Raw genomic sequence first — 19,069 nt, 5'->3', positions numbered from 1 at the left:
TCAATATAATGTTGTCTATTCCTAGAGATTCAGTGCTTTTTCCTTTAATCGAGAGGTCAGTCACAAACTGCAGAGTTGAATGGCCTTTGAGGACTTTTTTTTCTTTTTCTTTTAGCTCGCAGAGTGTTTAAAATAAAACAAAAACAGCTTTCTAATTTTGTTCAAAAAACACTCAGAAGATGCAGCAACACTGGGTCCTGTTCCTCTGGAACAGTCTAGTTGTCACCTCCTTTAGAAGGGCAGACAGGCTCCGTTTTCCCACAGTCCATCCCCAGGCGTTTGATTCTGTCACCTGTCTAGCTGCTGGAAGCAATGTTGCTTGTAAATGTGAGCAACCAGCCCTGTTCTGAGCCTCTAGCTCTAGAGGGCCCTCCTCTGGACTTCTTTTAGCCGAGGGCCAAGAGCATGTGCCCACAATGAGCTTGCACTGACCTTCTCCTAAACCTAGACTGCATTCCAAGTGCCCAGGATCCCAAAACATCCTGTCCAATGTGTCCAGGCCACCCACAGGACCTATGTGAACTCCTGCCTAAGTTGGCCTCCAAGGGCCACCAGAGCATCCTTTGTATATGTGTGTGAAGAGGGTAGGTAGATGATGCAGCTTAAAAGTGCAGGACCAGAGAGTTCACATGCATGGTAGGCCTCCCAAAGGTGGTTACCTCTTAATCCCCAGAATCTATAACCCTTCCATGGTAAAAAGGATTTTACAGACATGATGAAGTTAAGAATTTAGGATGGAAAGATTATCCAGGATGATCTGGGTGGGCCCCATGTAATCACAAGAACTCTTATAAGAGAAGGGCAGGAGGGTCAGAGTTAGTAACAGGAAATAATGACAGAAAAAAAGGTTGGAAGATTGAGAGAAAGGGGACATGAGCTGAGGAATGTAGGCAGCTTCTAAAAACTAAAAAAGGGGGAGTTCCCATTGCGGCATAGCAGAAACAAATTCAACTAGTACCCACAAGGAGGGGGGTTCAATCCCAGGCCCTGATCAGTGGGTTAAGGATCTGGTGTTGCTGTGAGCTGTGGTGTAGGTCACAGACATGGCTCAGATCTGATATTGCTGTGGCTGTGGCACAGGCTGGCAGCTGCAGCTCTGATCTGACCCCTAACCTGGGAACTTTTATATGCCACGAGTATGGCCTTAATAAGCAAAAATAAATAAATAGATAAATAAAAAATGAAAAGGGTAATGAAATGGATTCTTTCCCTCAGTCAGGGCCTCCAGATCTTGACTTCAGACTTCCAACTTTCAGAATGCTAAGATAACAAGGTAGCCTTTTTTGAGGCAGAAAGTTTGTGCTAATTTGTTATAGCAGCTACACAAAACTAATACAGTCTATTTGCATGGAAGGCCTCTCTTGGGAGGCCAGAGCTGAATAACTACAGACTAAGGTGTTGATCTGTACTTTTGTCTCAGGAAGCCTCAGGAATTAATTTATAATAATACAGGATCAAAAGATACTGTTTCCGTGAAAGACTTAAACCAAAGTCTACACATGCAATTGAACTTTTATGTGTCGCATCTGTGCCATGGCCAAATTGCCATGTATTCTTAGCACCACAGTATTTAAGTAATTCTCCCACTTATGTGTTTGTCATAAAATTATTCAGGAGTATGTTACAAAGAAGAATTTCATTGACTCATGATATACCAGATGCAAGGAAGAATGACATTTTACTGGGGCTCGATTTCATGCATCATTTTGATGAGCTTCAAACCGAATTTCCCTGTATCAAATTTCTCAAATATTTACTTGTGTTTTCTGTTCCCAGGAAACAGACACCGTAATATGTTATTCTACAGCTTAAAAATTGAGGAAATTAAAACCAGAAAATACAGCAGGCCATCAGCATGGGTACAGTGCTAATTCACGAGGAAAAAGAAGGACTGGATTACTATCTCGATCTTTTCAATTCAGACTCTCGTAGCTCCCTTCAGTTCCTTTATGTAAAAGATATTTTCCCCATCAGAACTGTGATGGCTTCAGAGGCTTAGATCTACAGAACAATGATTCTTTTCCCAACTAGAATGAAGTACTAGATAGAAATGAGTGTTTGGAGGATAAGCAAAACAAATACCTAATAAAAGAAACATTTTCCCACAGTTTCTATTTTATCTTAAGGGGATTCTCTTACATTTTCATTTGATTGTATACATACTCACAAGTCACTTTGTTCACATAAAGTTCATATGAGACCAACAAACAAGAATCAAAGTCACATGAAAGAATCTGCTTTTTTTTTTTTTTCTGGTCCGATAATCTAAGCTGTTATTTTGTTATTTGGCTTGAATCATTCCAAGAGCCAGCCAAGGGCAATGAGCTAAGCAGTCAGATGCACACTGGCTTGGTGGCCCATGCCACGTGATGAATGCTCTCCTGGAACTCACCATGGCTGGCACTGAGATTCATGGACTCTAGACGAAGATCTGACTAGGTCAAAGCCTTGAAGAGACTTGAAAACTCTGATGTCAAGGTATACCTTGAAAACTCTTTTTTTTCCCCCTTTTTTTTTGAGGGGAAAGTCTTGGAGAAATAAGATTTTATTCATGGGTCTCCCTCTAAAGAAAACCAACTATAAAATGGAGATGAGAAAATAAATAGGGAAAGAAGCAAGAAGTCTTTCAAAGGACAAGGCTCTGAGCAAAAAAGAAAAATGAAGAAGGAAAAAGGTTGATATAAGTTATCTAAAGTACATCTGGCAGAAATTAACCTCAACATGTAACTTCAGATGTGTGTTCTCTTAAGTCTGGAAAGAAACCAAAACCTTATTATAAATATCCCAGTTGAGGTTTTGGAAGAACAGTATATGCGACTGCATGTCATGTGCTTTGAGCACAGTTTAATTCTTGGGCTTTTCCTAAATGCATCTCAGGAAGGGGTAATCAATAGCTTTCTTGGCAGCGCTTGATAAAGAGCATCTTGTCTTTCGGCTGAACCTGTCCTCCTGGATGGACAGACCTAGTCTCCTCGGAGCCTCCCAGTTACTGTCATCTTTGGCACAGGATGGAAACCATACCAGCACTCCCTCTTAAAGAGCAGTATTTTTAAATAGAAAAATCTGGAAAAAAATGCAAAACAATGTGGAAAATCTCCCTAATTGGCCCTTATGCAGCTGACTTGGCTGCTAACATACCCCTCTCCCTCATCCCCACCACCAATTAAAATGCTATGGTAGGACTCATCAGCTTCTCCTGGAGTCCAGTTCAACGCAAGCTGTACCCCAACACTATGCCTCTGCCCAACAGGGCTCTGGCCATCTGCAGGCACTTAACTTCAGCTGTGTGCCAGGGAAGATGTTCCCAAACAGAGATATTTTAATCCTCTGGAATTTAGATTTTTGGAAAAAAAAAAAGTTTACTCTGTAAATCTGACTGACCCTTGCAGATGTGTGGGTTTGACTCAGTCAGATCTGTATTGCAATAAAGGCTAAGGGCCTTTCCTTTCTCTATTAAGTATGGAAGGATGCTAGAGAAAATCTAGACTCTCTTCTAATTCTTTCTGTCTGAGAGTATTAAATTCATCTTTTATATCAAGGTCACATGTCAAGGCGTAGTGACATGATTCCATTTGCAGGAAGTTTCTTGGTGAACACGATCCCTTTAGCCCCTCAAGCTGGCCCTGGGATGTATCTAGTCATTTCTCACACCATGAATGAGAGTCCAACAGTTCAAAAGGAAGAGGCTATGAGGACCTTTACAAAGTCTCTCATCTTTCATTGAATAGCCTGCCTTTTGAACAACTGCATTTCCCTCCAGGGTTCTCCCTCCCCAGCATCTTGTTTTCCTGTTACTTTGTTTTTGTCCAGTTCGTGGCTCCTTCCCTCCAGCCCTTTCCTCTGCCACTGAGTCCTATTTTTTAAACCAGAAAAAAATACCATTTTTTCCTCCTTCCAGATCCTTGCGGCCTTTTCCTCATAAGGAAGGCTCAGTCACTTCTGTACTTCATTCCAAACCAACATAAAGTGAACAGTCCCCAACATCTTAGAATGGGATCCCCCAAATTTTCACTGATAGGAATGACTTTTTATGTCCCTCCAAGCTCTCAGATCATGGGGAGAAAGGCACAGAGGGCATTGAGACCTCTAAGGCGCCACCCCTGACCTTCATGGAGGGCTTTCCCCAAAGTGTGGCATTATACCACTGGCCTTGCATGAGATCATGTTAGGTAGTGCAAAGTTACAGTGGATTTTGGTTATTTGTTGTAATGTATATTAGAAAACATACAGCCGGGATATCAAATGTGCAGTTTCACAGCTATTACTGCTTAGGGCAAATGTAAGTTAAAATAGAAAGAGTGAGTGGTTTAAATAAAGATATTAAGTTAAAAATTGTGGAGGTCCCGTCGTGGCACAGTGGTTAACGAATCCGACTAGGAACCATGACGTTGCGGGTTCGGTCCCTGCCCTTGCTCAGTGGGTTAACGATCCGGCGTTGCCGTGAGCTGTGGTGTAGGTTGCATATGCGGCTCGGATCCCGCGTTGCTGTGGCTCTGGCGTAGGCCAGTGGCTACAGCTCCGATTCGACCCCTAGCCTGGGAACCTCCATATGCCGCGGGAACGGCCCAAAGAAATAGCAAAAAGACAAAAAAAAAAATGTACAGAGTGAATATGGCTATGGTAAAATCATGAAGAGAGAACATGAATGATTAAAGCTTGGGAAGCACCCTTTGATGGACATGACATGAAACTAGGAAGCGTGGGTCATGAGATCAGCTTCTGACCATAGTTCCTCCTTCCTTGCAAAATCCTGAGCTTGGGGCAGAGAGTGGGAATGCAGCTGTTACCCAAGCAGGGATTCACAATTTCACACTAGGGACCAAACGATGTAGAAATGTTTCTGAAAGGATAAATCAAGTTCACATCCTCCTGTGACCAAGGATAATAGCACTGCCAGTGAATTTACAACTAGAGGCATTCTGGTCCAACTCTTTCAGTTTAGAGGCTAAAAAGCCAGAAATATTACATGACTTGGCCAGTATTTCCCTAGTGAATAGAAGCAGAACTAGAAGTCAAACCCCCAATTTTGCTCATTCTCAATCTTTCTACTACAGTATTGCTGCTAGATGAATCCGATGCCCAACAAGTCTTATCTATTCCTGATTATATCTAGCTATATTGAAGAAAGTAGCAGGAGATAACAATGAGAGAGGTGATGTGAAGTGTGGGAGGGAGGTGGTGGCAGGACTTCAGTCCAGTATGAGGACTTGGGGCGGGGGGGTTCCAGCCCAAGGGTGGAGTGGAGAGCTCTATCTCATCTAGGAAGAGGGCCAGAGTAAGTGATGGAAGCACTTGGAGAACAGTCACCAGGACAATCTGATCACACTGCCAGAGTCCTCTTCCCAGAGCTCTCTTTTTTAACTTATTATTTTAGAGTAATTTTAGATACACGGAAAGTTGCAAAGGTGCTACAGAGAGTTTCCCAGCTTCTCCTATTGCTAACACCTTATCTAGCCATGGTCGGTTTATCAAAATGAAGAAATTAACAGTGGTACAATATGATTGTACCAGGCTTTATTAGGATTTTCCGTTTTTCCATTATTTTGTTGACATTCTAGGATGCAACCTAGAACACTGCCCTGTGTCTGTCACCACATCTCCTCTAACCTGTGACAGTTTCTGGACTTTTCCTGGTTTTTCATGATTTTTGATACTTTAAAATAGGTCTGGTGTTGTGTAAACTTTCTGTCAGTCAGATTTATTTTCTCATGATTAGGTTTAGGGAATCAGAGAATACCACCAAGGTAAAGTGTCCTTCTCACTGAGTCATTTTAGGAGATAGACGCTATCAACATAGCTTATCAATGGTGGTATTAACCTTGATCTCCAGCTTAAGGTAGTGTCTGTGAAGGTTATCACTGAGAAGTTCCTGTCTTTTTCTTTCCCTACTTTATTAGAACCATATCACTAAGTTCAGTCTACAAAGAATACTGAGCTCTACCTCCCAGATGGAGAACTATCAAAGAATCTGTGACGTAGGTTTAAACTACCACAGTAATTAATAAATATCGAGGTTTAATACATTAACAAATGTATTAATAAATAATTAATAAAAAATTATTGCTGTAATGTTCTCAGGATGATTTTTTTTTTACTGCCTTCATTTCCTCTACATTTATAATTTGGAAAGATTTGTTCCTTCACTCCTATTTATATATTTATTTATTCTCTCCCTTATTTATATCAGTATGAATACATGGATATTTCCTTCATTCTTGTGGTCATAATCTATACTATCCTTAATTTTTTTCCCCCTTAAATTGCTCCAGTGGTGGCTAGAGGGAGCTTTCAAGGTGACTCCTGCATCCTTTGACATGCTCTATCTTTACAAAAATCACTTTCAAACTTTCCTGCACTACAAGGTGCTCCAAAGTCATCTTGTATTTTCCCTGCCTCAGTGCCACAATCCCAGCCATCTCTTGGTTTCTTTAACTAGAGAATGGTATTTAGAAATAAAGATGTGGGAGCTGGGTGTGTTCACTGTTACTGGGTGTCATTGCTTCTGGGCTCTCTCAATAGACACAACTGGAAAATATACATATGTTCAGGAACCCATCAATACATGCATATCAATACTAATTTCTGTATCGATTTATTTGCATACTATATACAACATGTATATATGTATGTATGAGTGTGTATGTATGTGGGTGCATGCGTTTGTGTAAATATACATACATATGTCTGTCTATCTATCTATCAGCATAACTATAGGATTATATGGATACCCTCAGAGCTTCTTTGCATCAACTAGCCTAATAGTGGCATCCAGTGGCATCTTAAAGCCTCCACCTTGCACCTAAAATCCTAGCCAGCAACTGTCACGGGTTGAATTGTGTCTCCTCAAAAAGATATGGTGAAGTCCTAACCCTCGGTACCTCGGAATGACCTGATGGGAAAACAGGGTAGTTGCAGATTTAATGAGTTAAGATGAAGTCATAGTGGAGTAGGATGATCCTTAATCCAGTATTACTGGAGTCCTTATGAGAAGAAGACAGAGACACAAAAGGAAGACAGCCATGCGAAGCCCCAAGTAGAGACTGGACTGATGCTGCCACAAACCAAGCACCTGGGGCCACCAGAAGCAGGAGGAGACAAAGAAGGAGTCTTCCCTGGAGCCTCTGGAGGGAACATGGTTCTACCCACATTCTGATGGCAAACTACCAGCCTCGGGAACTGTGAGAGAATAACTTTCTGTTGTTTTAAGTCACTCAGCATGTGATACTTCGTAATGGCAGCTGTAGGAAATCAATGCAGCACCCTGCAATCTGATACTTTTTCTATCCTGTATAACCTGCTCATAAACTGTCTACTTTACTCATACCAAAGCACCCTCAGTTATGGCACATAAGACTGACCGGATCCCTCATGGACCTCTGCCCTTGGTGGAATATACGGTCTCTTATTTTTGTTAACATCCCTACCACCTGGTACAGTGCTAGGTACAGAGTAGGTGCTCACTAAGTGTTTGTTGATTTGAATACTTCTAGGCCTTTTCTGTCAACCCGTTAGATTAGCCAGGAGGCCTCCTTTTTAAGACTTTTTTTTTTTTTTTGGCCTCAGACTTTGCTGGGTGAAGTTTATTGGTCCTTTCCTTCCCTCCTTCCTCCAAAAAATAATCATGGGACACTTACATGTGCATGGCATAGTTCTAGATGCTATGGAAATAGCAGTGAGTGATCGAGACAGAAATCCTTGCCATTTTGGAAACGTGCGTTCTAAAGGGGGAGAAAAATCTAGACTCTGAAATTGCAAATCACTGATGTCTAAATGACATAAGTGGCAGCACAAGAAGACAGACTGCACTTTGGGAATGGTTTCCATGGGTTATTTGGCCAGCTGTGCTCTGGTGGCTTCCTTTCCAATAACCAAAGGCCCCAGCTGAACAGCTGCACTTTTCTTAACCAATTTCTAAATTCCTCTCCCTCCCTGAGAGGAAAAGAGAAGCGAGGGCGGAATAAGGAGAGAAAACAAACTTGCCAGCAAACAGAATGGGAATAATGATCCTCATACAGCATATTTCAAAGCCAATCCTTTCTGAGTTGCGTAAGGCTAAGTACCTTACCTGTTGTTAATATCTTTATTGTTACTAAATCATTACATTGACAACATAACTACATAATAATAAAGGCTACCCGGTCCTGAGAGTTTGCTACGTGCCAGGAAGTGGTCTAGACACGCACCAATTTGATCCCACTTACTCCTCACCACAATTCCGAGACAAGTACTATTATTTCTCATTTCCCAGCTGAAGAGCTGGATGCTCAGAGAGCTAAAGTCATCTGCTTTAAATCCCAGAGTTAGTACAGGCAGAGTCCAGACACAGATGTCAGTAGGTTGAACTCCAAGTCCTAGCTCTTCCCCTGTTCTCGGGGAACACTGCCACCCCTTCCCCATCCACCTCTTCAACAGGAGGCATTAGCTGGCCAGAGCTGCCCAGCCTCTACAGCCTGCAAACAGGCTTTCCTTCCATAAAAATGCTCTCCTCAACAACAGACCTTCTTGCTGACCCTGTCCCTTTTGTCACTTCATTGTGAGTATTTTTTCTAACCCACTGCCCCGGTCCTCTGTCTCCATGGATTATTGGAGTAATAAACATCTGGGATGGTATTTGCTGGATTTCCAGTGGTCATGGTCTATCTTTCCTCGCACCTCTCTGCGTTTTAATTCTCTCCTCATTATTTAAACCAGCATGGAGCAATTTTCCAAAAGATCCAATTAGCAAGTGCACAGAAGGAAGTGGGTCCATAATTCATTAGTGATTCTAGGACACAACAAAGCAAAAGTAAAGTCAAGGGTGTGGAAAGCACTGAAAACTGAAACTGCAGGAGGAAGATTTACATATTCCAGGACCCTTCCCCAAGAGGGACAAGAACTGAACAATCCGCTCATTCAGATCCCAAAAGTTTCCCCCTCAGTCTTGGGACTAAAGAGGCATTAGTCATTGGATGACAATCCCTAGTGAACATCTCCCCCTCCAGGATGAACCGCTGCTTCTGTTCTAGGGATAAAATGATTCTTTCCCCACTGTTTTCATGAAGGAAGATGAGGCTCTCTTTCCTCCCACAACTGCTCAAGCCTCTTTAGGGACAGCCTTTCCTTTAAGACAGCCCCAGCTCCTGGGATTTCCTGCTCTCCTTCAAAGCAGATGTCAAGTTAGAACACCAAAATTTAAGACACCAGGCTAGGATGACTTTGGAGGCAGACAAAAGGAAGACAGTAGAAGAATGCCAGGATTCTCAGATGTACAGTTATTGCAGAAGAATGGAAGGCTTGGGTAGAAGTTCATCCGGATCAAATTCTCCCGATATGAATTCATTCTCCAATACACAACGTGAAGTGTAATGGACAGGAGAACACTGCACCGTTCTGAGTAAAAGTATAAATTTTCATTAGGAAGAGGGATTACGTTTGCTTTTAGTTATTATGGACTCTCCTAGTGCCTGAAAGACAAAAGCCAACAAAACAAGAAGTCGGAAGAGTATCATAGCAAGTTCCCACATCTCACAGGGGTGACCTCAGTACCACCACATACTTGCCAGTGGTGACAATCAGGAGCCTTACATACAACTTTAGGGTTGTAGGAGTCATTTACTAATTTTTCTTACCTACAGCCTAAATTTCTTTTGGTTCTACACTGGGTTAATGCCAGCTTTCAAGGCTGAACTCTGAATTTAAGGGAATATCCCCTCCCCCCACCACCAACAGTCTAAGCATTTTGCTAATACCATGACAATGGATACAAGTATTGCCAGTTGGAAAAGAAACTAAAAATACCTGCCAGGACACTTGTAAAACATACTAGTTACTTTTGCTGCTTCTGCTCAAAAGATTAAATGCTATGATGCATGTTGCTAAGCAATGTCACATTTTCAGTCCTTAATAACTCCATTAGTAACATAGGATCCCTTACTTCTGTGAATAGTCAGCCTCAGCAACCACGGCTTCCAACACAATGCATAAGTGATTACTACAAATATTCATCCTTCCAATTCAAAGATAACACTGCTTTTAGGGGTCCTGTTTGAGAGCAACTGACTCTGTAGGACAGTCTCAGATCTTAAACTGCAGACAACAATCCTTTGATTGACAGATGCTAGAAAACTGCTCAGAGTAAGCTGCCAAATTATGGCTTCTCACCAGTCCCCCCAGTTACCCAGCATTCCCTAGCTATCAGTATTCATATGCCTCAGTTACTCAGCATTTCCCAGCTACAAAGTATTAGGTGGAAACAATCTGCAAGAAAATAACCTCTTCAGCAAGATTCTACCAATGAAGTCTCTACTTAGAAGAGCAATCCAGCATAAGATGATACTGTATGAAAGAGCACAGAATCCAAAGCCAGATACCCTGAGGTGAATCTTAACTACACAATTTCTCATTTAAGTGACTTCGGCAAATTAATGTCTTCATGCCTCTGTCTTCTCACCTGTTATTGCAATGATTAAATAAGTTGATGTGTGTAAAGTGCTTAGAACAATGCCTCCTTCTAGAACCTTCTGTGTTTGGCGCCAAGCTATGAAAGTGTGACTCTTGAAACACCTCCCTATCAAAACAAGTAATACCACAGTTTGAGGGAAAAGGATGGAAAATCTGACGCTAGAATGCACCATTAGCATCTGTATCCATGCTTTTATATTTCAGAGGCAGAAGCTAGAAGTTGCCAAAATTTGAATTCCTATAACATCAAACTGTTGCTAATTATGGTTCTGGTCATATGCCATATGTTTTCCAGAAATAACAAATGTTCCATGGAAAATTAAGTGGCTAATAATATGGTGGGAAAAGCATATAGTAAATGTTCTTGTTTTTCTTGGCGGTTGACTTTAATATATTGAAATGGTCAATGAAAACCATGAACATTCGTAACTACCACTAAAGCTTACCACTTCAGAAAGACACTCTTCAATGACTGAAAGCTGGAAATCTGTGTTCAAAGAGCATTGTCAAGTAACTTATTCTGAATTTCTTACATTTTAAATTTTGACAAATGTTACTCATATCCCAGGTGTTTTTCCCAGTAGAAATTACAGTGGTAGATGTTAATTCTCATTTTCAAAAATACAATTTTAGACCGCATAAGAGTTTCAGTGTATCCCCTTGAGCTGCATAAAAGAAAGCCATTTTGGTTTTAAATATAGTTTTGGTTTTGTGGAGGATTTTTCTGCTAGGAATATTGTCTCTCAATTTCTCAATATTGCTATTTAACAGACAAAATGCTTTAGATTTCTTTGACGTGCCCTTTATTTTACTTAAATGAGGCTGAATACAGTGAGTTTTGACAGCTATCTAGGGAAAGAAAATTAAATTATTGATCAAGTGAGCTTCACTTATAAAGGCTATACCAGCCCCAGCAGGCTGGGCATATGTTTCATTTCAGTAGAGTTGATACTAAAGAGCATGTGTTTTTAAAATAAATTAGTCTGATATTCTCATTCATTCCTATTTTTTTCATCTGCTGTATCTCACTTATACAGGTTAGACACGATAATCCTATAGGTGCTAAAAAATGTGATCAATGACTTTGGTGCTGCTAGCTGCTGTTATCTGTGTATGATACTTCTATGTGGAGTAAGTATACAGAGAATGCTAGGTGCAAGAAATATGATGACGAAAAAAGCAGACCTAGACCCTGTCCTCATGAAGCTTATAGTCCAGGGCACAGTGGTGTGGTCTGTGTACCAGCACCACCTCAGGAACTATTTTTTATCAGACAATAATAGGACAAGTACAGAGATTGCAAGTAATCATTTAGACACTTGAACACCATTGGACGTAGCTACACTATTCAAATGTGTGACCAGGTGGCCTTGGCTCATTGAATGGGGTCTGGACCAGTCAGATATGATATGTGAACTTCATATGGTGAGATCTAAGGGACAGGAAGATACACATTAGTCCGTAATAAATAGGAAAATTAAAAAAAAAATGTAGTCCTTCTCATAGAGAGTTGGAAAAGCACAACTGCAGTGCTTTCTAAACATTATAGGAGACAGAGAAAGGTTAATTCCAACAGAGAAAATTTGGGGAAATTTCATCAAAGAAATGACCCTTCAGCATGGATTGGAATCTGAGGGGTTGAGATCACAGCAGAGTGAAGAGCTATAAAGGCTGAAAAATGCAAGGACGCACCAGGCCACCTCGTTCATTGCAGCTGGGATGTGATATGCGGACGGGGCAAAGGCAGGTAAAGAAGATACCTCTGAAAAGATGGACTGCGTCCCAGTTAGTAGAGGGCCTTAAGGGCCATGAATAAGAAAGGACTTGAGACAACTGGAAGTTGTTAAATATTCCTGGACATCAGAGTGACACAAAAGAAAGCTCTACTTAATGAAATAATATGGGTCTCATTTGAGCTATATGCAACACTTTGAGTCAGGAGGCATTGGGTGAAGTAAATAGTAATAGCAAAAGGGAATTTTAAATATGGTTCTCTTAATGGTGTCATATATTAGTCCTCCATCTAAGTACATCTGCGAAATCTTCAGTCTTCCCAGGCAGCAGCATTGTCAAATACTACTTTAGAAGATACAACCATGTACAATTAAAGTGATTTTGAAATGCCCCTTCTTAGCTTAACTGCGACAGAACACATATTCTTCCCATTTTCAGAAACTTTGAGTAAAGCACAGAGATTAAGGGAACATTAAACCAATATACTATTATAATAATAAACCAATATCCTATCATTATGATAAACCAATATACTATCCTAATGATAGATCAATATACTATCCTAATAATAGACCAATAATCAATCGTAATGATAGACCAATAAATGATCATAATGATAAACCAACATACTATCCTAATGATAGACCAATATACTATTGTAATAAGTAACACTAAAATGTCAAGTACCATCAGCAAAGAATATAAGAATGGCACTTTTTTCTCTGTTCCTATAAAACGAGAAATGAACTCATTGGATGTGCTTCATTTACGTTTCCACATGTCGCCAAAAGGCTATTAATTCTTGTGGCCAACTGAGTGGGAGTCTTCTGAGACATTAAGATTCCCATAAGCGTATATTTAAAAACCAGGTGAGCTGCTAAGTAAGCTTTAAACAAATAAAACAAGGCCCTCTAAGTATAAACTACCCCCACCCGACTCCACTCCCAAATAACATATTATGTCCGAATTGCACATATTTGGCTGAGTAAAAATATAATTATTTAGACTTTTAATTCTGGTTCCATAACATCTTTTTCTTTTTACAGCTGCACCTGCGGCACATGGAGGTTCCCAGGCTAGGGGTGGGACAGGAGCCGCAGCTGCTGGCCTATGCCACAGCCTCAGCAATGCCAGATCTGAGCCACATCTGCAACCCACCCAGCAGCTTGTGGCAATGCCGGATCCTTAATCCACTGAGCGAGGCCAGGGATCTAACCCATGTCCTCACAGAGAAAATGTCAGGTCCTTAACCCACAGAGCCACAGCAGGAACTCCCATAATATTATTTTTAATTGTGGTGTAAGAACTATGGGATTAGAAAGATCTCATCCTGAAAGCTATGCCTTTAGAATTGGACACATTTGCAATCCAGCTCCAATACAAAGCTAAAACAGCACTGCGAGTCCCTGATTATGACATACTAAAGAAGTGGTTCTCAATGGAGAATGATTTTGCCCCTCCCAGAGGGCATCTAGAAATGCCTAGAGATGGCTGTCACGCCTCAGGCAATACTACTGGCACGAGGATACCACTAAAGAGCCTGCACCGTGGAGAAGAGTCCTTCACAACAGAATTATCTGGTTCAGGAAGTTCCCATTGCGGCGCTGCAGAAATGAATCCAACTAGCAACCATGAGGTTGCGGGTTCGATCCCCGGCCTCACTCAGTCGGTTAAGGATCCGGCGTTGCTGTGAGCTGTGGTGTAGGTCGCAGACATGGCTCAGATCCTGTGTTGCTGTGGCTGTGGCGTAGGCCAGCGGCTACAGCTCCGATTCGACCCCTGGCCTGGGAACCTTCATATGCTGTGGGTGCGGCCCTAAAAAGACAAAAAAAAAAAAAAAGAATTATCTGGTTCAAAATGTTAACAGTGCTACAGCTGAGCGATCCTGTACTCAAGGATCACACTAACAACATTTCTATTATGCCTCTTGGCTTACATAGCAACAGTCTGAATCGTGCAAACTGGAAATCAGAAACAAGGAAGTTCCTGAAGATTATACCAGATCATTGTTACGCCTCGCTTTGATGCAATGCACTACTCTCTGATTTTTCTAAGACCTGAAGGTGACCCTCACAGGTGCTCTGGTTTAATTCCAACCATGGTAATCATGTATACGCAGATATGCAAATAGCACCACCAGGAAATCTTCAAGCAGATCTTCCAGCAGAAAAGACATGAATGATTAGAAACTCAAACAAGGGTCCAGATAAGGAATATTTTCTGAGTTGGGAATCGCTGATGATTGTAGGCACCATCAATTAAACAACAGCTCTGAGGACTGTGGCAATGAAATGGGTACCTTGATTATAAGATGGGAATCGCTTGGAGAGATGGTACGTGTGCACAATTTATAAAGTATTTTAGGTGGATAATAAGATATACTAAGTTCTTTCTGTAAAAAGAAATAGACTCGGGAATACTCTCTCTGTGATCCTCTTCCATCAGTATTAGCCTCAATTATTTTCATTTAAGTCTCTTCACTGCTCCCTTCCGCCTGCCTCCATCCCTCCAGGCATTGGTATCACTAGTTCCTCATAAACGAGAGAACAAATACAAATCTCTCAGCTTCTTTTCTTATTCTCTGAGAATTTCACCAGCGTCTTTGACTGTGAGTTCACTACTGTGAAGAACACCTGTGCTGAGCATAGTCCTAGCTCTGTTAGAGGATATAACTTTACCAAACAGAAGAGTAACCATACTAAGATGCAATACGATATATATATACTTGACATGACTATTATTTTTTGTGTGTCTTTAGTCTTTTTAGGGCTACACCCACAGCATATGGAAGTTCTCAGGCTAGGGGTCAATTCGGAGCTACAGCTGCCGGCCTATACCATAGCCACAGTCATATGGGGTCCGAGCCAAGTCTGTGACCTACAGCACAGCTCATGGCAATGCTGGATCCTTAACACACTGAGCAAAGCCAGGGATCGAACCTGCATCCTCATGGATCCTAGTAGGGTTTGTTAACCATTGAGCCATGACAGGAACTCCAATACTTGGAATTATTTTTTAAATTCCATCTAAAGACTACTTAGACTATTTATTCATAAACAAAAACATTATAAAGCCTATATATTTGCTTACTGGCATTTCACCTGCTTGTTCCACTAGGTTGTAAGATTCACGTGCTCAGGGATTTGTGTCTTGTGCACTGGCTGAATGAGCGCATGCATGAATAAAAGCGTATCATCTCCCAAGTAGCAGAGTCATTATACAACTGCAAACTGCTTTTATTTTCACACAAATCACAAAAGACAACAGGAGTCCCTCCCCGTTATTCTTTCATGCACTCACTCCTTCTCTAAAGTCTTTCTCCATCTCACCCTGCCGCCTTTCTAGCCTTCCCTTGTTCATGCCCCCCTTGCTCTCCAGCAGCCCTGGCCTCGGTTCAGTTCTCAGTAAGCCCCACGCTCTCTTCTACATCAGGGCCTCTGCCCAGAACATTCTCCTCTCCATGGTCCACCTTTCCAGATTTCTCCAGGGAAGTATTTCCTGATCACCGCTTAGTCGAGGATGCAGTACCTGTATTTTACGGTCTTGGTTTCGCATGTTTCTCTGCTGTTTTCCCCCATTATAGTATCAATCACATTTGTAAAGTCTATTTGTATAATTATCTGATTAACATCACCCCCCACACCCCACCCAATTGTAGACAGAAACTATCCCTGCCTGGCTCCCCATTTAAATCCCCATCATTTATAGCACAGGGCCTGTCATAGAGCGAGCACTCAATAAATGCTTTTTTTTTTTTTTTTTTTAACTTTTTAGGGCCACACCTGCAACATATGGAGGTTCCCAGGCTAGGGGTATAATCGGAGCTACAGCTGCCAGCCTGTGCCACAGCTACAGCAATGCCTGATCCCAGCCAAATGTGTGACCTACTTCACCACTCACGGCAATGCTGGATCCTTAACCCACTGCGCGAAGCCAGGGGTGGAACCCGCAACCTCATGGTTCCTAGTTGGATTCATTTCTACTGTGCCACGACAGGAAATCCCTCAGTAAATACTTATTGAATGTATAAATGGATTAGGTTTCTAAGAACATGATCTGTTATCAAATATATGAGTCCATATTACATTTTATGAGGCCTTTTCCATTAGGGCTCAAGTTAGTAGGCACTTGATCAATACTTCCTGGTTAACTGGAATTGTCATTTATCTACTATGAGCTACATTCACCTAAGTCTACACGACATTAGGAGAACCTGCTACAAAACCACTGAGAAGCCAATACTCTCCTTTCATTATTTTTTTCTACATACTAATAAAAAAAGCAGTTTGATATTTTTCACTGAATTTCAGCATTTCCTTCAGTTTTAGCATTAAGAACATGACTGGGTGGAAAAAGCACAGCCAGGGAATCAATTACTTGGTTAATCAATATTTGTCCCTATTTGAAAACATCTGGAAGGATACTTTTTTTCTTTTTCTTTTCTTTTTGAAGGCCTTACTTACAGTATACGGAAGTTCCCAGGTGAAGGGGTGAATCAGACCTGCGACTAACACAGCTATAGCAATGTGGGATCCAAGCCACATCTATAACCTACACCACAGCTCACAGCAATACTGGATCCCTAACCCACTGAGCAAGACCAGGGATCGAACCCACAACCTCAAGGATACTAGTTGGGTTCATTACTGCTGAGCCACAACAGGAACTCCTGGAAGGATACTTTGATTGCCATCTAGATAGTTGGTGTCTGGGGCTCTCCGCCTCTGAGATCATCTCTCCCCATTACTGCTTCTGAAGAAAAGATAGGCTGTTGAAAAGTAGGGGGGTTTGATAGAGAAGGACTTCTTTTTTTTTTTCTTTTCACAGCCATACACTCAGCATGTGGAAGTTCCTGGACTACGAGTCAAATCCAGGCTGCAGCTGCCAGCCTACACCACATTTGTGACCTATGCTGAGCTTAAGGAAACACCAGATCCTCAACCCACTGAGCGAGGCCAGGGATTGAACCCATATCCTCACAGAGACAACACTGGTCCTTAACCCACTGAGCCACAAGAGGCTCCTAGAGGAGGATTTTTGTGACACTGAAAATAAAAAGTAGTGAGCTCCTAGACTAACAGGATTAAAGTAGCACTTTTTTTTTTTTTTTTTTTTTAAGAGTAGCAGGAAAGAGGTCTTTATGCAGAAACCTGTAGAAAAAATACAATTCCATGTAATGTCCTATAAGCTAGTCACACAGAAAGCCTTGGGAAGAGAGTGAATTTCTTAGGGAGCCAGACAAAATAATTCTAGCCCAAGGGACCAAAAGAGAGACATCTGGACAATAGGAAAATCAGACATGATTGTAGACTGAGAGCCTATTCACATACCTCACTTTAAAATAGTTTCTTTAGGAGCTTCTGTCGTGGCGCAGTGGAAACGGGTCTGACTAGGAACCATGAAGTTGTGGGTTCGATCCCTGCTTCACTCAGTGGGTTAAGGATCTGGCGTGGCTGTGGCGTAGGCCTGCAGCAACAGCTCCGAGTAGACCCCTGGCCTGTGAACCCCCATATGCCGCGGGTGAGGCCCTAAAAAGGACAAAAGACAAAAATAAAAAATAAAAGTTTCTTTACATGTAACTTTCGTATCTATTCTCAGGAACTCTGTCACTAGGTAATTTTTACGAGAGTGTCTGAAATTCTTGAACAAACTTCCAGAAATCCCAGGAAACTGGAGCAGTGTTTTGGAAAGCCCCGGTTAGAAAGTTAAGCTTCTGCGACAAGGGTGACCCTCAGCGCTGCCTTGCCCATTCCTCTCTCAAGCCCCCACTGCTTGAGCAGGAAGTGGCTCCCTCACTGCCTCGGGAGCTTTTCTGTCCATTTCTTATCCGAATTGTTCTCCTTGGGGTCTGGCAGATGCCTCAGATCTTCAGCACAAACTCCTGGAGCACAAACTCCTGGAGCCCCTGCCACAACCAGAGGGGAAGGAGAGTGTATCTGGGGCTCGCTCAAGAAGGAAACCTGTTGTGAGGAATTGCCTGTCCCTGAGATCACAGACACAGGAGGGAGGCCTGGATGCTCAAGGAGGGGCAGAAACAACCAGAAGCCAACAGGAGACACACTGATGCTTGACACCTTCGTGCCGAGGGGAAGGGGTCTTAGGATCATACTCAGGCCTTACTGTCTTTGTGGTAAAAGTGCACCTGTTCTATTAATCTTTACTTCGATACCAGAAAGACCTGAGGAACCAATGCAATGGCTATTATCATGCTTAAGGTTGTGACAGCCATAAAGACTTCAAGGATCTCAAGCTGCTGGATCACTGCTCCACTTAAATGCACAGTCCTTTCTTGGCCTCCAGGACAAATGCATTGGGGTTGAGGCTTAGTTCTCAGTTTAGTTTCTCAAGAGAGAAAAAAAAAAAAAAACCCAAAACCCATAGATTTTGGTTAGCTTGACTTCAGATATTTTATTCCTGTCCTATAGATCTCATGAAGAGGACGGGCCTATCCAATTTGGAATAAAGGCTTTTCACTTTCACTTTCTTGTTGACCTCATTTTATATCGACTTATCCCCGCTCCCTGCAATGTCAGCAAAATACCAATTAAGGTTTTTCTTGCTCACATTTACTTGAATACATGTTTTTTTTCTTCTTTTTAGGGCCACACCCTCAGCCTATGGAAGTTCCCAGGCTAGGGGTCAAATCAGAGCTGCAGCTGCCAGCCACAGCCATAGCCACAGCCACGCCATGCCAGATCCTTAACTACTGAGCGAGGCCAGGGATCGAACCCACATCCTCATAGATACTAGGTCAGATTCTTAACCCACGAACCACAACAGGAATTCTCTTTACTTTAATAATTTTGCCATTGTTCCTCATATAAAACTATTTGGCCGGGTAAATATTAAATTAATTTCCATGCCTTGTTTACAAACCATCACAAAAAGTATTACC

The 19,069-nt window shown here is 41.8% G+C and overlaps 1 protein-coding gene across 2 annotated transcripts in view; it reads right to left on the bottom strand.

Moving 5' to 3' along the window:
• Window positions 1-19,069, bottom strand: part of NCALD (neurocalcin delta) — a 440,857-nt gene that overhangs the window by 163,930 nt on the left and 257,858 nt on the right. The gene's annotated exons all lie outside the window — the stretch shown is intronic.

This window comes from Phacochoerus africanus, chromosome 6, assembly GCF_016906955.1.
Source record: "Phacochoerus africanus isolate WHEZ1 chromosome 6, ROS_Pafr_v1, whole genome shotgun sequence".
In the NCBI taxonomy this organism is placed as follows: Eukaryota; Metazoa; Chordata; class Mammalia; order Artiodactyla; family Suidae; genus Phacochoerus; species Phacochoerus africanus.
This window is presented reverse-complemented; position numbering and strand designations above follow the sequence as displayed.